The following is a 22,017-nucleotide window of genomic DNA, read 5'->3' as shown; positions in this document are numbered from 1 at the left end:
TCCGCCAGGCAAACCTGCCAGGCTCTGACAGCAAGGTAAGTCAAACCACCTCCAGTGGCAAAACCAGCAGTTGTGACCAAAACTTCCTGACAATTAATTTTTCCAGGTCCTTTCTGGCAGGCAAAGGTAGTTATTGAGTGTGTCCCAGTTAAGAACTAACTTCCACACCTAGCCTGGAGTCAGGATGATCTCTGGGTCTTGGGCTATTGATTTCCATCACAAAAATGTCTGCAGTGGGTCATGGCAGAGCTTGTCTAGCCCAGCATCTTGCCCTCAACAGTGGCCATTAATTACTGGTGAGGGAAGAAAAACAGCAGGACAAGCAGAGAGAAGACTTCCCTGACATCTGCCAGCTACTAGCCACATGCTGATGGAAATGGTGTGCCTGCTGCAGTCAGTGAGTGCTGAGAAAGCTTCATGGGACTATTCCAGTTTTCTGGGTACATGGTTTGTCCAGCATCAACTGCACAAGAGATGGAGTCCCAGCTTCAGCTCAAACAAGAGTTCTCTGCCACCTTCACATCCAGTAACTGTGTTAGGAAAACAAAAACTCTTCCGCCCAGGGCCTGGGAGATCTAATGGGCCAGGGACATGGGGGGCACCAGTGGGCTCCAGTCACCCTGGTCAACCCCAATGTGGAATGTTCTTCTCCAGCCCCATCTTCCCCCACCCCACAGGTTTGGCTGCCTGTGCTCGAGGTCAGCTCTGATATTGCCCAGTCCAGATTTGGGCAGTGTTCTGCACCCAAACAACCTGATACAGAGCTTAAGAAAAAGCCAGTCTTCTAGTCCTGCAGATTACACCAGGTATCTCCAGCTGTGGTGTGTGCTGGGGCTCAGCAGCAAAAGTTCACCTGCTCCTGCAACACAACTTTCTCAGCCTGGAAAGAAACATTGGTCTTCTCAGACACAGCACAGAATGGAAAATTGACTGCCATAAAGACAGCTGACATCAGGTCTTTTATTTCTAAACTGAAGTAACTCAGACTAGTCTTACATGAATATTCGTAATCACCTGAGGCATAAACAGAGGTTTGTCCTGTGCAAAACTGTTGCAGAAAGTCAACTGGATCCCATGGGCTTGGCATTCTTTGGTGGAATCATAAGACTTGAATTTTAATCCTGACTCAGCTGGCCATATGGCCCTAGATAAGTAATGTCACCTGCCTAGGCCTATAGACTGTCAGCCCCTCCAGTTTGGTTCCTGATGCTTGTGACAGCTGGCACTTTATTTTAAGACTCAGTTCCTGGTGACTAATAATTACATGTGAAACTTAAGCACCAAAATAATTTCAAAGCCACAAAACTGAAGAATGAAAAACTTGGACACAGAAAATGAGAATTTCAGCAAACAGAAGAACGGACCCAAGGTGCTTCTCCTGGAAAGGAGAGATACTTCTTTGAAGGCAGCACTACAGAATCACAGTTTCCCATTTACTGTCTCAGAAAGCTTCTCATTGTAGCCATAAGCACTGTTAAAGAAGCAGAGGAAAGCCATGGCTGAAATGCTATCAACAGCCAAGCCCTTATCTATGTGACCATGACCACCATGTGCATATGAGAACTTTGGAGTGGGTTTTTTTGTTTGTTGGGGTTTTTTTTCACAGCCCAGTGACAAGGAGGAAAGGAAAGTGGGCAATGCAGCCAAATTTTCCACAGCTGGTCCTTAGATGACCCTGTTCCCCACAGGGCATTGTACATGCACTGAATACGCTGCATTCCTAGCAGTCCTCCCCAGTGCAAGACAATGAATCAACAGTTAATGAAGGAGGAAAAAACTAAGCACAACTGGCTTATGTGGCTTACCCAGGATTACAGAACAAGTCGTGTTTGGGCCCTGTAGAGCTGTAAGAGAAAGCAGTTTTTTGCTTTCCTGTACCACTAAATTTTTGGTGACATAGATGTAGAAAGGAGCATTAAAGAATAATCATCATTATAGATACATAGTAGGTGGCCAAAGTGTACCACAAACTAAAGTGCCCAGATACTTGCTGGGAAGTTTCCCAAAAGACATCCTCCTCTATCTCTGCCTAAGACAATATTATTAGAAACAACAAAACCACCCCCATACTAAAGCTAAATATTTAAACCATTTATTTAAACAAATCAGAAGAACACACACCCTTTCGTTTCTGCTCCTGATACAGAAAAATAGTTTTACAGCTTTGAAAGTAGGAATTCACCAGGTGTGTAGGTGCACACTGACCACACTCCTGGCACATACACTGGATAAAACAGGTTTAATCCCATACATGAGCAAATATTACACAAAGAGGAGAAGGGCTGGGTAACAGATCCCTGCAGCTGAAGGCCTGTTGCTTCAGCAAATTACAGAATGACAGCAAACACACACCAATCTGCAGTAGTACAAAGCATTTGTTGCTTGCTCATGGAGTGGAATCATCACCCAGGAGCACATGAGTAACAGGTAAGTTTTAAAAGAAAAGGGCAATAAAAGCTTCCCAGCTCCTTAAACCATTTGATATCAAACATATGCCACTTGTTCTGTTTCTTCTACATTCCTTTTGCTCCCAAGTTTTGAAAATTAATAATTACTATAAAAACTGAGTGTTGTAGGTCACAGTCACATCTACACATTCCAGATTTTATAGTACTGTGAGATTCACTGATCATATATACATATTTACAGTTATTATCCTAGTTACACAGAAAAAGTACATATTTTAAATGCATTGACAAAACCATAGCCATGCAAAGCTGACCAGGTGAAGGCAGAGCAGAGGGCTTGCCAGGGAAAGACAATGACCCTTGTAGCAAACTGACTGCCACACAGACTTAATTTCCAAAAGCTGCTTAAAGGAACCGGGTACCCACTTGGTGGAAATTGTTCTAAAAGGTTCTGCCATGGTGCCTGAAAATGCTGGGAGGAGAGCAAAAAGAAAATAGTTATTTCTCTAGTGTACTTTTTTCAAAATTAATTTTGCTCTTTCTCTTCTCTAGGAAATTTGTTTCCATTGTTTGGAATTTGTTTGGGTGGTTGTTGGGTTCTCCCTTCCCAAAGGAAGTGGCAGGAAAAGATATACACCAAAAAATGAGAAGAACATCAATTGTTTTGTGAGGATTTTTTCTTTAGAAAAACCTAAGAAATCCATACACACCCTGAGCAGACAGCCTGAAATCAGGTGTTCATATCTAGAGCTACACTTTTATTCTCTCTCTTTTAATTGCCTGCACTTGACGGTATCCCTTTAAGGAAACAGGAACGAATCCAGGAACCTTTGTGTTGTTTATTCAGCCGGGGATTAGCCCAGCTTGATAGCCCTGAGCTAACCCGTGCTGCAGTATCAATGGATGACTTCATCATGGGATATGTCAGTAGGATATAGAGATATATCCCAAGCTCTGACTTTCTGAAGAGCAACTTAAAAGAGGGGCTCTGATGCAATTTATGATTTCCCTCATCAAAGCTCCTCAAAGTGGAGGATCTTTGGTGAAAGATCTTTGGTAAAAAAAACTTGCCTTGGGGAAACTTTGATGCAGACTCTCTGCTCCTATCTCCAAGCAACTTGAGAGTGGTAACAGTTTTCTTTTTCCATTTCAAGAGGTGAACAAATAAACTTCTTAAAACTGCACTCAGTTATGCTTCCTGATTCAAGAGCACAATGGAAAGCACCAATGTGTGCCAAGAACTATCAATATGACAAGTCTGCAACACAGACAGGTATCTACAACATACCAAAACAATACCCTTCACCCCAGAAATCGCCACAAATCCTCCATCACACCCTCATGCTGCTCCCCAGCTATGCCCATCTCGAGCCAGTGGCATTTTGCAGCTCTCTCACCCTGGCACAGCATTCGCGCTGCAAACACTGAGGGCACGTGTTTGCACTGGAACCTCTCCTGCTAATTGGGGTTTTGGCTTTGTTGGGTTGTTTTGCTTGGGGAATGGAGAGAGAAAGCATCAGTTTTTCCTCTGATAATATTTGGGCCAAGAGTTAATTCTCAGCAATTAAAAACAAAATCCAAACCACATTTTTTCCATAAACAGCTAATGGTCTTGGATCTGTCAATATAACTAACACACAGCCAATTTTTCAGAAAATAAAGAGCATGCCTGCAATAAGACATGACAAACAGCAACAACTAAAATTTCACAAATTTCTTCACTTTACAAAGGCTTACAGGTTTCCTGAAACTTTTTTTTTAAGAGAGAACATTATATAACATACAGTGCAACATAAGGACTCATCTTCTATACTGTAGCAGCAGAGTAATGGAAATAAAAGCAACATTATACCCTTTGGATTCAAGAAGAAGAATTAATTGTATTTTCATAGGCTGGAGATCACACTGCACATCACAAAGGACAATATTAGCCAACAGGAAGCAAACATCTTTTAGTGAAGCAGAAAAGGCCTTGAGCAGTATCATGTCCTGCTGTTCATGTTGTACAACAAATGTGCAGTTGTTAGAGGACAGGGACCACCAGCTCAAGAACTGAGAAAGAGGATATTTTAGTTATGAAGAGGTAATACAGTCTTTATTCACCTTAGCTAAACACCACTAACAGTGTAGTGAAGTTGGAGGCAGATGCTGCTCCGAGTTCAGCAATCAGAAGGTAGATTATGCCTGTGTAACACAAACAATGTTGACCACAGAATACAAGCTCTGCTGGTGATACCTGTGGGCCAGGTGTGTAGGCAGGAGGCAAAGAAACCTTCTTTGCCCACTCAGGTGTGGGAAAAGGAGGATATAAGACAGAGGACTTGGTGCTTGACGTCGGACATGCTGGATCATTTTTGATTGAAAGCAAATGCTAAGCACTGGGAGCCCAGGCAAAGGAGATTCCTGTTCTCTTCTACTCCTCTTTTCCAAGAGCTGGTGAGGCAGGCAGGAATGCCCCAGAAGGAAGACGACTTCAAACTTAAGCTGGCATTTAAAGCTCTTCAGGAAATGACATAAACCCGAGGCAGTCCGTCAGCTTGTTTAATTGAACATCACTGCTAATTCCCTTCTGCCTTTACCTGCCTCTTTAGAGAAGGGAGCACTTGAGTGCAGAGCTGGTTGTATCAGAGACAACAACTAGAAGTCAGCACACTTCTGCTGCTCCTGCCACTAGTTATTGAACAGCTAAGATGTCATCAAGGAAAACAGGGCCTTGGCTGCTGCAGCTGACTGAGGACACATCAGGGAAAATGCTGCTGTGGAGACTCTTTTCACTCCCTGCAATAAGCAAAGGCACTGGGTACACCAGGCTCTTCCACAGCCCTCAGGAAATGCAACCACACTTGGTGTCCTACAGACAAAAAAAATCAGGCTAAAAGGAGGTATACCTCAGTGGAGAGTTAGACATACACCTCTAGCTGGTGGAGAGCTAGACATACTTCATCAGTGTTCTGGAAATACTTCAAGGGCTGAGCTAGCAAGTTCTCTGCAGCACCTGAAACCTCCTTATCCAGAGGGCTACAACTGCAGGGGTGATGCATGCAGTTCAAGCATCTTTTCCTCATCCCAGAAAATGCATCTCCAATATCTTGAGAACTGCACACCACTATCTTACCTCCACAGTATTTTCTAGGTTACACGTTAGCAATGGCACCAGCAGGAAAAGCTTTACCTCACTATTCTGGACTTGCGAGATGCACTTCAAGGACAAAAAAAGTTTGCAAATATTAACAAGTAGGCACAAGTGCGGAGAGAATTTCTAGGCACCACAACTCCCTGCAGAAGCCTGTCTGTGGCTGGTGCTGTACTGGTTTTGCCCAGAAGGGATGTGTGAGACCCATGGACAGTATGACCTTTCTGCAAATGTTGTTAAAATAACAAACAGAGCTAAGGCAGCTGGTGAAGCCAATTTCCAAGAAGAAATTTAACTCATTCTCTGCCTTGCAGAGATGAAAATTGCCGTGTGCACAGGTACATGACACTTGGTTACCTCTCAGCTCATGATTTGCCCTGCTAACACTGCTTATAAAGGTAAAAACTCACTCCTTCCTGTGAGCTAAGGAGGTGTTGGCTGTGCTATGCAAAACACCTTACCTGAAATGCCAGTGTAACCTGTACACTGGAAAAGGATGAAATCCATGCTCTGAGTAGAGAAACCTCCTGGCTGTCAGACCACTGAGGGGGACACAGGTAAAATCTTGAATCCAGGTAAAGAAAGCATCAGTTTGAATGTAGAAGATATCAGAAATACCCTCTCCCTTTCTCATTCAGGGGGAACAACCACAAAAAGCCTCAGATTTCTGCAACACAGAAAACTAAAGAATGTTTTGAGCAAGAACAAGCCTTGAACTGCTCCTCCACAAAGTGGAATAACACGTGCAACTGAAAGGCACCTGCTCCCTGTCTACCAGGCACAGCTTACTGCACGGAGCTTTCAGAGCAAGGAACAGCATTTAAAGCAAACTTGGAAGCAGATGCTGTTTGAGAGGTGCTTTTGTTCAACATGTCCAACTGCTCTGGGAAAGGTAAAATTACTGGAGGGGGGTTGTGGGGTGGAATATTCCCCTGTTGACAAAAGCTGTCACTGAGTCAGAAGCCCACAGCAGGAACAGTGATGCAGGGGCAGAGAGGAGTAGGGATGTTTATGAGAGAGAATGGAAAATTTCCTGCCAAATGTTTTTAAAGAAAAATTTCTAGTCACCTTCACAAAGCATGCAAAGCACAAAATCTTTAGTTTTTAATCTGACCAACTCAAGGCATCCATTTCACAAGAAAGTGTCACAATCTCACATATTCTAATATTCAGCTATTACTCCAAATCAGCAGTTCGCAAAAGCAAAGAGTCACTGGAATCGGTTAAGCATCTTGCAGAACCACATTAGAACTCAGAACAAGTTTCTTCAGTTCAACATTTGCAAAGACCCCAAGTGATCCAAACTGAAGCATTAACCGTCTGTTAATTAAGCATCCCCAGCTCTTGAAAACCAATCAATGAATTTTACCTCCTCTGTCATGGGAATAACAACTGGTTTTTGCAGTGATATACAATGCCACTGGACTCAGTGAGTTCTACTCTGCTGCTTTAAAGCAAAAGCAGGAAGTCAGAACAGAAAATTCTTAGTAAGAACCTCTGCTGAGACATAGCAACTTGCAAACTCATTCAGACTTCCTTCTCAAATAATTCCTTGCCCAAATGAGAGAGACTTTCTTCCCCACATCCCCCCCACACCACTTTCTCACTCTGCAGGTGTCCCCAAATACCTTGAGTAGCAGGAAAGTATTACTCCCTTTCCCTGGAACTGGCGGTCTATTCCACAGCAGAAAGCTAGCGGAGAAGGAACTCCGCCACTGTAAATAGAGTATCAGAGCCGGTCCAAGCTGGGAGGTGTGGTTTGCAATGCTCCCTACGCATCTCATCCCCTTTCCAACAGAGCCTGGTAGCCATCAGTTCAGAAAGCAGCACAAGAAACTGCCCTTAAGCTTCCACGCTAAATTCCTTGTAATGCTGCCTTGTGCACAGCTGTGAAGGAGAAGGGCTTGTTTCTGAGCTGCCTGAGGCAAGAGGGGAAGAAGTGGTAAGAAACCAGACGAGCCCTCCTGTCATGCTGAACTTAACTTCCCTGAGAAGTTCTAGTTGTGCCTGTAGGTACTCTGTCTACCTCCCATCCAATTTCAGCAAGGGAAGAGCTGGAAACTACCCCTGTGAATCCTGCCTCAAGTTTAATTCTGCTTTTACAAGGCTGGCAACCTGTTTCACAAAGAGAATCACAGAGAACTTAGGAAAAATGAAAAGCAAACCATAAGATGACAGGGCAAGGAGCATGTTTCCAAAGCACCATAAAACACACTCCAGGGGTGAGGTGCACATCCAAGACTATCTCACTAAAGCAGCCAGAGATGACACCCTCTATCCCGCCACTGACCAAAGTGCCACTCTATCCCACAGCACCAAGGAAAGGAAACAAAGCCATCCCTGGCTGCTGACAGCTGGAGGTGCTGAAGGGGATTTGTCACTCAAGGGCAGCTCCAGGCAGGACAAAGATGTGCTCAGCTGTGTCAGTTCCCATTAGTTAAGCCTGAAGTCTTCTCAGGAAAGGTGACAAAGGAAAGGGAAAAAAGATCATGTTGAGACCCTGACAGGCTGGCTCTTCATCACCTCGTATGGTTTTGTCCCCTTTTCTCACCCCTGCCCCAAATCCGTCTTTGTCTCAGCCCTTAAGGCCAGAAAACAATCTTTGCCATAGTCAGGAGCGAGCAAGCCTACCCTCTACAGAGAGCAAAAGCCTCACTTCCACCAATTTCCACCAAGAAGATGCCAGCTGGTATCTGAACAGCAGAGGCCTCATCACCCTGCAAAGAGAGGAGCTCCAAATAGTCCCACCCTACCTGCAACAAGCAATAATGGGACCTGCAGAAAGCAAAGGTCCTTCCCTATTATTTTAAGATGGCTATTTCAAAACCCAGACCAAAAAATGGACATAAAAACAACTACAAGCCATCACAATTATCTTTAATACAGGTTTAACAGAGCCAGAGAGCTCCCCTAAACCATCTGAGAGGGCTCTGTGATGCCAAAGGGCAGCTCTGCTCCACTCCACCTAGGACAATCACCTCTCCACTCCTCAGAGGCTCAGCTTTGCCTCAACCCCAGGGTCCCACATCCCTTGGGGCAGGCTCCAGCCTTAACAGAGTAGCTGTGGCAAAAAAAGCCAAAAACCAAACAAATCCATACCAAGTGAAGTACCTGCCTCTGAGCAGGAGGGTTTACTCACCATTTTCACTGGTGCTCCACAAGTCATGCTTAACACTGACCCATGGTCTGGGCTGGGATTCGGCTAGAACAGCACAAAAAAGCAAGGAAACTGCTTTCCTGTGCCTTGCAGCCTGCCCTATCTCTAATTTCCTCTTGGGGTTCTTTATAAAGGTTCTCTCAGTACTGACTAGAACAAAAAAGCTTGTAAGACACAAAAAAAATAAATACACACATTGCAGACACATTAAAGAATCCTTAGCATCACATGGATAAAGGGCAGGAAATACAAAAAGTTATGGATCCCACAGTAATGCTAATCCAACCATACTGCACACCCTGTGTATTTAGTGGTAGACATTGAAAAGAAAAAGGCTTCATCTACTGATGCTTAAAAGGTTTTTGATTTAGTAAAGACACTTGAATACCACCCCCTACACACAACATTTATTGTTCTGAGCAGCAGATTTTGACATCGAATTGGATTAAGCCAATATAAGCATTACTACAGCTTCCCATAACTAGGGCAATAGCAAGAGCTCTCAAGCATGATTATGGACTGAACATTACTTGTCCAGCCTGAATAGAGGAAAGGGATCCAGGCGTCAGAATGGGCTGAGTCACCAAATCGCAGTCGGCGCAGATTCTGCACTTGGATGCAGCAGTGAGGTGGTAAGGAGGGGAGAGGATGACCAACCAAGCCCCATACACCCACAATCAGTAGATGCTAATCCATTTCTATAAACACTCATTTCTTTGATACTGACAGCTTGAAATATCCTCCTGCCTCATCTCACACCTCACAAGTCTGGAAACAGGTTGTGAGTGAACTACAGCCATGCTGACCTTCCTCTGGCACAAATCTGTGCATTGCTCTGCTCTCCAGGCTCCTGAGGTCTGACCTTCATGCTTTACGTAAAGCCCACACTACTATTCCAAGAGGGAACAGCTACAAGTGGTCTATTTGCATTTAGCAGCTCTGACTGAGCAACCAGATTTGCATAGGAAGTGAATGACTCTTTGTGCCATAGGAAACACATTAAATCAAAAGAATTTAAGCACTTGTATTGGAGCAGAGGATTACTCCTCTGGCTATGTGTCTGGGAGAAAGGAAGGGCAGAACAAACATCATGCAAACTCCTTTAAGAGGCAAAGAGGGTGAGGAAGAAGGAAGGCAGGAACAGGAACAAAGTGTGCAATGGAAGAAATGTGCATTGGTGGGTGCATCCAAATCTGTCCTTTTCCACCTCCAATAAAGCTGAATTATTTTCTTAGTTCCCATGATCTCAGACAGGAGGACACAGTTCAGGACAACAGGCATCTTTGAACTTCAGAAACTGGAGAGGTGAAGAGAGAGACACTATTGCTGAAGAGGTTCTCAGCCCCACTTGGCACCAGGACACCCACAGAATCCTGCTCAGAGGACACCAAACCAACAGACCTGCTCATGGAGCAATGTCAACACCAGAGTCTGCAGCAGGGCACAGACACACACAGCAGAAGTTGTTCTGCCCACAGAACTACTGGGTGCTGGTTCCTTCACTTGCACCCATCAGCCCTTTGCTCTCACTGTCCCTTGGGGTGCATTTATCTTCCCTTTTGTGCTCCAGAATCAAGTCTCCATGTTTTAAATGAGGCTTTGCAACCCTCCCCACAGCTGCAAAGCTCAGGTGCTCCTCTGAACTGCACAAATTCCAGTTGGCATCTAGCCACACCTGCCAAGGGTAACAAGGATTTGGTCATGCTTTATCTTATATAAGCAATGATGACGCTTGTCTTTCTTCTTGGGCAAAGCTCACTAGCTCTGCACCTGTCAAAGAAGGGAGCTGGGCAGAGACCTGGAGCTTCAGCCTGCAGCAATTCACCCCAGAGCAGGGTGGCTCTAGCAGCCTGCCTGTCCCACCCACAAAACCCAAGCATTTAGTCCACAAAAAACTATGGGGAAAATAAGGCTCAGCAAAATTTACACTTCTCACCTCACCTTCACATCAGGTGCTAGAACAGGCATACAACTCATCTTCCCTAAAAACAGTACAGCTACACTAGGCCTGCCAATAGACAAAACAGTATTTTATAGGGAGTCAAACACTTGCCCAGAGAGAAGACTTCAATGTCCGTCCTGCTGTCAACCTACAGATCACCTACAGCTTCCATTCACAGCTGGAGATGAGCCTAGTTTCCTCTTCTTTTTATGGAGGGGAGAAGAGAGGAAACTGAGGCAGATAAAATAATTACTCTTACAGGTACTGTGCTGAATTAGATGGAAAGGGATTCAGCTACTGTAACAGAGAGAGCCACCAAGTTCCTGTGTTATGCATCAGATTTGCCTCCCTGTACTTGCACCTCTCCCCACCTCCCACCATGCTCAGCTAAGGGTTAACAGCCTACATTCTCCTTCTAACCCTCCTTTTCCAGAGGCTATGTCTTATCATAGTTGGATTTTTCCTGAAAGGTTTGCTTTCCATAGCCTATATGATATATTTAGGCATGCCACAATTTTATTTTAAACACCACACAGCTACAAGTTCCAGTCCTCCAAAGGTCTGCAGATAACCTGCTTGCCACTCATTGGAAGAGCTTGACAGAGGAAGCAATACACAGCTGGATATTGTTACCTTGATTGCACAGCTACAACAACTAGGCTTTTTTCAAGCTTTTGCTGCACTGCTTTATCTTTCATCTAGCACATGTGCTAAAGGCTAATTCTTTTGAATAGCTGTAGGATAGGTCTCAAGAGCATTATTCATAGTCTCATTCCTCTCGGAAACACAGGTTGCCTCAGCCTACGATACATCTGCTGAGATCAATGACACCTTTGCATCTGCCAGGATCTTACCAACGAGACAAGTTCAAGCCAGCCACAAGCCCACATGGTGCTGGACCACCACAGCAGATCTCAGGAGGTTCCTGGCTCCCAGTCACATTTTCAGGCATCTCCTACCATCTTCCGAACAACACAAGCCTTCCTGCAGGGCTTTCAGGCATGTGTAATCCTCAAACATCCTTCTGAAACAGGGACACCATTCCACATAGATGGGGCCAATAACTGGTGCAGAAAAGTGATACCAAGTCTCATACCAGCCCACAGATTAAACCTACAGAAGCAAAGGCAACAGCTTGTCCTTCAGGTGACATCTCTGACAACAAGCTGCCATCACACACTTCACTAAATAGAAAGCAAGAACGTTACAAGACTCCTTGCTCTCAGTGTTATTACTTGACAGATTTTCTTCCAGTTTGTCTCGGTTTGAGGGGAAAAACCAAAATGTTTTACCCACAAGCAGGGGAGGGGCCTCCTCCTCAATAATCACACCACTCTTTATCAAATTTAAGAAAAGGAATTTTAATACAAGAAGGATAACTGCTATATATATATATATATATATATATGTAAACAGACTAGTGCAACCCACTTCCCCAACACCATAAGAGGAAAAAAAAAAAAAAACAACAACAACAAAACCCAGCAGGTTTTCCTCCGGGAGAAAAGGTTATACTTAAGTGTCCTTGTCACAGCCCGCTGGCTGCAGAGTGAGTTTCAGTCCCTCTCCAGCGAAACAGATGAGCAGTGGGCTTTCAGATGGACTCAGTCTCTTTCCCTTGTGTTCCCCGTCCAAGAAGCAGAAAAGGTACGAGCGACCAGCAGCAAATCCAAGGCAGGTAGCAGCACGGCAGGAAAAAGTAATCCGAAGTAGGCAGCGGCAAGACAGCCAGGGAAAACCCCAGCAGTAACCAGCAGGGCAGCCTGCCTCCTTGGAGCCCCCACTCCCCCGTTCCGCCGAGCCAAGATTGAGGAGAATATCCAAAAAAAAAAACCAAAAGAGACAAACCTGCCCCCACCCCAGCGATCACAGTTAACTACTTCTTTTGTCAACCGCTGGCCTGGGCAGTTAAGTGGCAGGGGAGAGAATTTACATAATAATCCCAAACTACAACATTATCCACCCCTAAATTCTCTTCCATGCCGATACTCTACATTAAACTTAAATTTTCTTTCAAATAATTAAGTGTTTACAAATACAGTAATATGAGTCGTTTACCCAGAGATAAGTTCCCCTTGAGGTACACATCGTGTCTCTCCATCTTCCTGCATCACCCACCAGGTGGAACCAGATCCTTGAGCAAAGACAACCCCACGAATGGGTTTGCCTTTGCCTGAGGCAGGGTTGATCCAGACTGTTTTCCCTAGCATACCTCTCAGGTGTATTACAGGGACTTTGTCTCCATCTACAGTGTGAAGGGGTTCTGATTGGGCAGGGCCGGCTCGATTGACAGAGCCTCTAGTGTTGACTAGCCATGTAGCCTTTGCTAAGTGTTGATCCCAGTGTTTGAAAGTCCCTCCACCCAACGCCTTTAAAGTGGTTTTCAACAGTCCATTACACCGCTCAACTTTCCCGGCAGCTGGTGCATGGTAGGGGATATGATACACCCACTCAATGCCATGTTCTCTCGCCCAGGTAGCAACTAAGCTGTTTTTGAAATGAGTTCCATTATCTGACTCAATTCGTTCTGGGGTGCCATGTCGCCACAGCACTTGTTTTTCCAGGCCTAGGATGGTGTTCCGAGCAGTGGCGTGAGGCACTGGGTGTGTCTCCAGCCACCCTGTGGTTGCTTCCACCATGGTGAGCACATAGCGCTTGCCTTGGCGGGTCTGTGGCAGTGTGATGTAGTCAACCTGCCAGGCCTCCCCGTACTTATACTTATCCCAGCGTCCACCATACCACAGGGGCTTCACTCTCTTAGCCTGCTTAATGGCAGCACATGTCTCACAGTCGTGGATAACCTGAGAGATAATGTCCATGGTTAAATCCACCCCTCGGTCTCGTGCCCATTTATAAGTGGCATCTCTGCCCTGATGGCCCGAGGCATCATGGGCCCATCGAGCCAAGAACAGCTCTCCCTTGTGCTGCCAGTCCAGATCTGTCTGTGATACTTTCACTTGCGCAGCTCGGTCTGCCTGTTGGTTGTTGAGATGTTCCTCATTGGCCCGATTTTTGGGCACGTGTGCGTCTACGTGGCGGACTCTCACAATCAGCTTCTCTACTCGGGTGGCAATATCTTGCCATATATCGGCAGCCCAGATGGGTTTCCCTCTGCGTTTCCAATTGGTTTTCTTCCATCGGTCTAACCATCCCCAGAGAGCATTGGCCACCATCCATGAGTCGGTGTAGAGGTAAAGCTTTGGCCATTTCTCTCGTTCAGCAATGTCCAGGGCCAACTGCACAGCTTTAAGCTCTGCAAACTGACTCGACCCACCTTCTCCTTCAGTAGCTTCTGCAACTTGTCGTGTGGGACTCCATACAGCTGCTTTCCATTTGCGATTAGTCCCTACAATGCGACAGGAGCCATCGGTGAAGAGGGCGTAGCGTATTTCCTCTTTTGGCAATTGATTGTATGGTGGAGCTTCTTCCGCACGTGTCACCTGCTCTTCCTCTTCATCTGCTAGACCAAAATTTTCACCTTCAGGCCAGTTTGTGATGATTTCCAGGATCCCAGGGCGATTTGATTTTCCTATACGGGCGCGCTGCGTAATCAGGGCAATCCACTTGCTCCAGGTAGCATCAGTGGCGTGATGTGTAGAGGCAGCCTGTCCTGACAACATCCACTTCAGCACTGGTAGTCGAGGTGCCAGAAACAGCTGTGCTTCTGTGCCAATCACCTCTGAGGCGGCTTGGACTCCTTCATAGGCGGCTAGGATCTCTTTCTCTGTGGGGGTATAGTTGGCTTCAGATCCTCTGTAGCCTCGGCTCCAGAATCCAAGTGGTCGGCCTCGAGTCTCACCAGGCACCTTCTGCCAAAGGCTCCAAGACAGGCCATTATTCCCGGCGGCGGAGTAGAGCATGTTCTGTACGTCTGGTCCTGTCCTGACTGGTCCAAGGGCTACAGCCTGAGCAATCTCATGCTTGATCTGGTCAAAGGCTTGTTGCTGCTCAGGGCCCCAGTGGAAATCATTCTTCTTACGGGTTACCAAGTAGAGAGGGCTTACGATCTGACTGTATGCTGGGATATGCATCCTCCAGAACCCTATGGCACCCAGGAAGGCTTGTGTTTCCTTTTTGCTGGTAGGTGGAGACATTGCTGTGATCTTATTGATGACTTCTGTTGGAATCTGACGGCGTCCATCCTGCCACTTCACTCCCAGGAACTGGATCTCTTGGGCTGGTCCCTTAACCTTACTCCGTTTGATGGCAAAGCCAGCTCCCAAAAGGATCTGGATGATTTTCTCTCCTTTCTGAAAAACCTCTTCTGCTGTGTCCCCCCACACAATGATGTCATCAATGTATTGCAGGTGTTCTGGAGCCTCACCCTTCTCCAGTGCAGTCTGGATCAGTCCATGACAGATGGTGGGACTGTGTTTCCACCCCTGGGGTAGTCGGTTCCAGGTGTACTGCACGCCCCTCCAGGTGAAAGCAAACTGTGGCCTGCACTCTGGTGCCAGAGGAATGGAGAAGAACGCATTAGCAATGTCAATAGTGGCATACCACTTTGCTGCCCTGGACTCCAGTTCATACTGGAGCTCCAGCATGTCCGGCACAGCGGCACTCAGCGGTGGGGTAACTTCATTCAAGCCACGATAGTCCACAGTCAATCTCCATTCTCCATCAGACTTATGCACAGGCCAGATGGGGCTGTTGAAGGGTGAGTGGGTTTTGCTGACCACCCCTTGGCTCTCCAGTTCACGGATCATCTTATGGATGGGGATCACAGCATCACGGTTCGTTCGGTATTGCCGACGGTGCACTGTCGTGGTGGCAATTGGCACTTGCTGTTCCTCAACTTTCAACAGTCCAACAGCAGAAGGACTTTCTGAGAGACCTGGCAATGAGTTCAATTGTTCAATCCCTTCTGTCTGTACAGTGGCTATTCCAAAAGCCCATCTATGCCCCTTTGGGTCCTTAAAATATCCATTCCTGAGGTAGTCAATGCCCAGGATACATGGGGCGGCTGGACCAGTCACAATGGGGTGTTTCTGCCAATCTCTCCCTGTCAAGCTCACTTCAGCTTCTAGCACAGTCAACTCTTGAGATCCCCCTGTCACCCCAGAAGTAGAAATAGTTTCTGAGCCCACATGTCCTGATGGCATTAATGTGCATTGAGCGCCAGTATCAACCAAAGCCTTATACTTTTGTGGGTCTGATGTACCAGGCCATCGAATCCACACAGTCCAATAGACACGGTTGTCCCGTGCCTCTACCTGGCTAGAGGCAGGGCCCCTCTAACACTGATCCTGGTCATAGCGGTCAGAACCTTTTCTCGATGAGTACACCTGGGAGGTGCCCTCCTGTGGGTCAGATTCTTGCCCGTGGGAAACTGGGACTGCACTTACTCTCACTGACCTTCTTCCATTCTCCTTCAGTTCTTGTACTCGGGCTGCAAGGGCACGGGTGGGTTTCCCATCCCACCGTCCCATGTCTTCTCCATGTTTGGCCAGGAAGTACCACATCTCAGTTCGTGAGGTCTGTCCACTTCCTCTGGCTGGGGGGCGTCTGGCTCTGACTTCAGAGGTTCTCATTCGCACTGGTGCCACTTGGAGACTTTCCCTAATTTCCTCTCTGATCGCTTTTACCTCTGCAGGCAGCGTCTTGAGACTCTCAACCAATGTCTCTACAGCAGAAATACGGGCCTGCATTGGGCTGTGGGTCATGCTTTCATATATCCGGAGCTTATTTGCTACAGCGCCCACTGTTTCATGGTTCTCTTCCCTATACATGGATGCCAGGAAATCGGTGTATTCAGCTGGCCCCGAGCGTGAAAGGTCCCACCACATATGTGGTGTGCATCTGACCTTGTCAGGGTCATTATTGGCTTGCCCACCTCTTCCAAAAAGCACGTCCATCATTGCCATCTCCCTCAGACGTAAAATTCCTTCTTCCATCGTCTTCCAAGTCTTCCTAATATGATGTTCCTGCAGGATTTCTCTATAAACAAACTTCTCTCTTACACTCGTTAGAAGTCGTGCCCAGAGTGAAAGGGGCTTTGATTCCCTCACGAACACCTGTTCAATAGCCACGTCCTGGGCCAGAGCCCCCAAAAACCTGGCTTCAGCACCATCCAGTTGTAAGGTTTCACCCATAAGGTCCCAAACTCGGATCAACCAAGTCAGGATGGGCTCACCCGGGTGTCGAGCAATGTCTTTCCGCAAACTACGGAGATTATCAAATGACAATGACTCAGTGATGATCTCAGGCTCTGGGTCTGCTTGCTGTGGAGGTGCAGCAGCCCCCTCATCGTCTGCTGGATGGTCTAATTTGGTCTTATATTTCCTTTTCTGAATAGGGGCAACTTCCATAGGCTTGGCCTGTCCTCCTGGTTTAGCCTCATCCTTTTCTCCCTTCACTGTGGCATCAGGGGTTTTATTCTCTCGCTTTTCCCCCTTCACTGGGCTAGGTTTCTGAATGCATTCTGGAAAAACCCTGGCCCTACCTTCAAACATTCTGTAAGCTGCAGGGATACAACCCTGCAGAAAAACCATAAAGAGCAAGATATCTCTGGCATCCAGGGAGAATTTAAACATCTCAAAAGCTGTTGTAGCAGACTTGAATGGGGAATGGACAAAGGGTTGGGAGAAGAGATTCCCCTTTGTTCCTTCCCAAGGGTCCGTACTATTATCACTGAATCCCCAGAGGTAGCAGCTTAGGTTGCGGCAGGAAAACAGCCTGGAGAGCACCACCCACATGACATCCAAAGGCATCGAATTCATGGCACCATAAATCCAGAGTAAGAACTCAATAATAATTGCGGCTATTTGAGTTTTGCTCATTGATTTGTTGATAAGACTTAAACCTGCCGCTCCTTTTGGCATGAATTTGTACCAACAAAAAGCCAATATATTATACAGGATGGTCCTGATGAACTCTAAGCTCAAGACCCACATGGTGCCACAAAATAGCAGTTATCCTTCTTTGTTTACAAGCCCCACACGTTGGGCGCCAAGAAATGTCTCGGTTTGAGGGGAAAAACCAAAATGTTTTACCCACAAGCAGGGGAGGGGCCTCCTCCTCAATAATCACACCACTCTTTATCAAATTTAAGAAAAGGAATTTTAATACAAGAAGGATAACTGCTATATATATATATATATATATATATATATGTAAACAGACTAGTGCAACCCACTTCCCCAACACCATAAGAGGAAAAAAAAAAAAAAACAACAACAACAAAACCCAGCAGGTTTTCCTCCGGGAGAAAAGGTTATACTTAAGTGTCCTTGTCACAGCCCGCTGGCTGCAGAGTGAGTTTCAGTCCCTCTCCAGCGAAACAGACGAGCAGTGGGCTTTCAGATGGACTCAGTCTCTTTCCCTTGTGTTCCCCGTCCAAGAAGCAGAAAAGGTACGAGCGACCAGCAGCAAATCCAAGGCAGGTAGCAGCACGGCAGGAAAAAGTAATCCGAAGTAGGCAGCGGCAAGACAGCCAGGGAAAACCCCAGCAGTAACCAGCAGGGCAGCCTGCCTCCTTGGAGCCCCCACTCCCCCGTTCCGCCGAGCCAAGATTGAGGAGAATATCCAAAAAAAAAAACCAAAAGAGACAAACCTGCCCCCACCCCAGCGATCACAGTTAACTACTTCTTTTGTCAACCGCTGGCCTGGGCAGTTAAGTGGCAGGGGAGAGAATTTACATAATAATCCCAAACTACAACACAGTTATGCCAAGAAGATGAGAACACTGTACCCTCCCAAAGCATTGTACCATACCCCATTTCCTCTAAAACAAACCTATGATTAAAGCCACAGTCTCCAGGAGCACAAGAAAGTATTTGTTCCTGCTTTAGTGCTTTGTGACACACAGTTAAGAGGAAAACACTCTTAAAAAGTGCACAGGGCTTCCCAATCACGTTACCCCAACCTGAATGAAGCACAGGGAAGCCTACCATGGCTTCAGACTTCATTTGGAAGTCCATGGTACCACAAACTACACACAACCCACAACGTCTATTTCTGGCATTGTCTTCTCTCAAAGCTCACAATATTTGTTATTCCACTTGAAGCACCTGGGTACAACAGTCTAGTGAAATACTGAGATTCAAGCATTTCTTGGAAGCTTATGAAGACATGCAGAAATCTCGAGGAGAATCAGAAAAGAGACTGAGAAAGCAAATTAAGAACATAAATTTTAAAGAGCACATTGTGCTCCTTGTCACAGCAGAAGCACATGGGAATACTTCATGGATCCACCCCAGTGCTCCTTGCACAGCTGCAGAGGTCAGGTTTGCTTAGCACAATGAGCAATTAGAAATTAAAAGTTCAGGATGCAGGATGGGGGAAAGCGAACATTGCTAGAAAATATTACAAGGGGTAATCAAAACACCCACAGCATCTCTCTTTCAAGCTGCTGGGCTAAGGATACTTCCAGGGATACACAGTGACAAAGGGCAGAAAGCCTTACTAATTGTTGCAATTCTGCTCTTCTGGTAGAACAACAGAATGAATCATTCCAGATTCAGACAAAGTAAATCAATTATTTCCACCTCAGACTCTATATGGACAGCAAGCCAAGGCATCTGGCAGGAACAAGATGGCTACTCCACCCACTGGAAGAGGACACATTTGCTATAGATGAATTTTCTTGTCACTGTCCTTAAATCCAAGATGAACTCCTGCTAACAGGAGAGGAGAAGAGGGAGAATTCAGCTCCCAGAGCACCCTTATGAAATCACAGATTTAGACAGTGAGTAGCTGTATTATTGAAACCAAACCTAGTTTATTGTACATAAGAATCGATATCCTCCAAGCTCTCTGACCATGAAGAACATTGTGCATGGATCTGTGTTCATGTGATTTCTGTTACTGTCAATTGTCCTCATCCCATTAGTTTATTCTCTGAGGCTGCCTGGCAAAGTCACGAGGAACAGCAGTCCCCCAGCACTGTCTGTATGCTGCCAAAGACAGCCTCACATGGAATCCTTTACAATACCATCCTCAGACCAGTAGATGGTGAGGTCTTGATTCATTAGATGCATCAGATTGGGGTTGGAGTAGAAATTTTCCTACCTGATGGTGACAAAACAGCCAATCAACCTTCCAGTTGGACACTTCATACTACCCAACATATCCTTCCACAAAAGACCAAGAGTGATGCTATGAGGAATGAGGTCACTATTTGCCCAGCAAAGTAGCTTTAGAGACATTTTATACCATCTTATGCCATGACATAATGGATTCCAAAATTGAATGCCTCAGGCCTCACATCAATATCTGTGTAGCCATACGTCCTGGCAAACAGAAGATTCTTCCACTCCAGCTCATTGCAGTTTCTTAGAACCTACTCTGGACCACCTGAATTGGTCAGCAAAAGGACAGACTCAATTGATTATCTGTTTGATCTAGAAAAGCAATTTCCTTAGCCCTCAGGAGATGTGTGTGTGTATTCATCTGCACAAACCTGCTTATATGATCCTCTAAAATAAATACAGCTCTACAACATGAGAAGTAAGATGCAATTGCCCCTGAGCTTGCATAAGGCAAAGCTAGAAATTAAGGTTTTCTGAGAGCCCCGTGATGCACAACAGCTGTCATCTCCATCAGAATAACCAAGAACTAAACAGGTCACCACTAAACAAGCAAGCTGTGTTTGGATAATCCTGCCTTCTCAGGATATTCCTGAGCACCGCCATCTCCCTGTGTCCCAGGCTGGAGATCACTGGCCTCTTTTCCCCTCAGCTGTTTTCAGGAAGTCCTACAGGAAAGACTTGAGGTTCAACACACAAGTTCACCGAAGTGCATCCCATGCGCACAGGATGTTAAAAAGACATTGCAGTCTTAGAAGAGGGAAAGCTTTGGTATTTTTTCATTTCAAAGAAAAGTAGCAGCACCAACACAGCTGCCACAGGGACCTGCAGCATCTTTACTGTGCAGTGCCATCTGCACCTGAACCGTAGCAGGAGAGCGCATTCCCTGAGCAGAGGATACTGTATAAAAAATGAGAAAGTACAAGGTATCCGTTCAGGTCCAACAGGCACGACCGAAGTCCTGTGACCTCGTATTAAAGACTTCACAGCAACAGAGGAGAGAGGGCGGAGGGGCGGCAGCTCCCCAGCCCGGACGCGACCCGGGCACGCTGCCCACCCCACGGCCGCGGCTCCGCCTCAGGAGGGGTGTGAGGTGGGGAGGCAGCTTCGCACAGCAACACGGATGCTCCATACCTGTCCGTCACCGGCAAGGGGCCTGCGACAGCTGGGGCCGAGGCACGTGTGTGGCTGCGGACAGGCGAGGGCCCCGCAGCGCACAGAGCCTCCCAGCCCTCCGCTCCCCAACAGCGGCAGGGATGTGCGGAGCAGGTCGGCGAGGCGCGGGCCAAGGTGCCTCCGGGGCTGTTCCCTAAGGCGGCCGCCCCGCAGCCCCCTTGCCGCCGGTGCCGGCCGGGCAGAGTCGGAGCCGCCCCGCGGAGGGTCTCTGTCCGCAGCGGCCCCCGCCCTCAGCCCGCCCTGCCCGCCCCGGCGGCGCTTACCTGGCGCGGCGGGAGCGGAGCGGCACCTGCGGCCGCGGGGCCGGGGCAGCGGAGCCGCCGCTGGCGCCGGGGGCGGCCCCGAGCCGGAAATGAGCGGGGCCGCGGGCGGGCGGGAGCGGAGGGAGCCGGGACCGCTCCTACACTTGGGGATGAGAGCCAACACCGCCCACCTGCCCACGGCCCCGGCCCCCAATACCCCGAGGGACGCCAGAGCCGCGCACACAGCCCCGCCCGCAGCCGCTCTGCCCGGCAGAGCCGCACGGCTTTATGCAAGAAGGATCAATTCACCGATTCACGGCACCGAGCTGGGGTATTTGTTATTTTCCTATCATTAGAGGTTAAGAAAAGTTGTTTAACAGCTGCATGCTATGATGTTAATTACAGTACTCGCCCCCGTCACGTGGCAGCACATAACTAAGTCTCCTCCTAAAGTTTCCCGCTGTCAAAAGCCGGACAAGGGCGAGCCCGAGCCCTGCAGCGCCCAGCAGACAGCCCGCAGCGACAGATCCCGGCTGTTCTCCCTGTCCTGAGGGATGCCAGCGGCGCAGCACCACCCAGCCGTGCCCAGCTCCCTGCGTGGCGCCAAGGAAAGCGCCGGCTCTCCCACAGCCCAAGGGCCGGTGGTTTCCACGTGCTCCAGCTGGAGAGTAGCTGTGGCAGACCTTGGTATCTGACGGAAATAGGCAGACACACAACAGACAGTACCATCTATTTCACCCACTGGTAAACAGTTGCAAGAGAAAGGGTTCAGTTTCCTCAAGAGATGCCCCCGGATTGGAGAAGTTTCAAATCAGTAAAAAGTTTTTCACAGACCCTTTCACAGGTACCAAGCACCTGCTATTCCCACAAGATGGTGCGTAATCCCCTCCAGAGAATCCAGGATCTACCCAGAGGCTCCAATAAACAAGTGCC

The 22,017-nt window shown here is 47.2% G+C and overlaps 1 protein-coding gene across 2 annotated transcripts in view; it reads right to left on the bottom strand.

The window, feature by feature from the left end:
* CRACR2B (calcium release activated channel regulator 2B) overlaps nt 1–21,179 on the bottom strand; it is a 51,661-nt gene extending 30,482 nt beyond the window's left edge. The window contains exon 1 of one of the 2 annotated variants that reach the window (XM_071558747.1): nt 21,106–21,179. The gene's annotated coding sequence lies outside the window, so the exon portion shown is untranslated. Of the gene's footprint in view, nt 1–7,169; nt 8,561–21,105 lie in introns of those variants that run through there. The other variant, XM_071558746.1, reaches the window with a different exon arrangement.
* Nucleotides 21,180–22,017: the final 838 nt, after the last annotated feature.

The sequence above is a fragment of the Pithys albifrons genome, chromosome 6, assembly GCF_047495875.1.
Source record: "Pithys albifrons albifrons isolate INPA30051 chromosome 6, PitAlb_v1, whole genome shotgun sequence".
Classification (NCBI taxonomy): domain Eukaryota; kingdom Metazoa; phylum Chordata; class Aves; order Passeriformes; family Thamnophilidae; genus Pithys; species Pithys albifrons.
The sequence above is the reverse complement of the archived record's forward strand: the minus strand, read 5'-3'. Positions and strand labels throughout refer to the sequence as shown.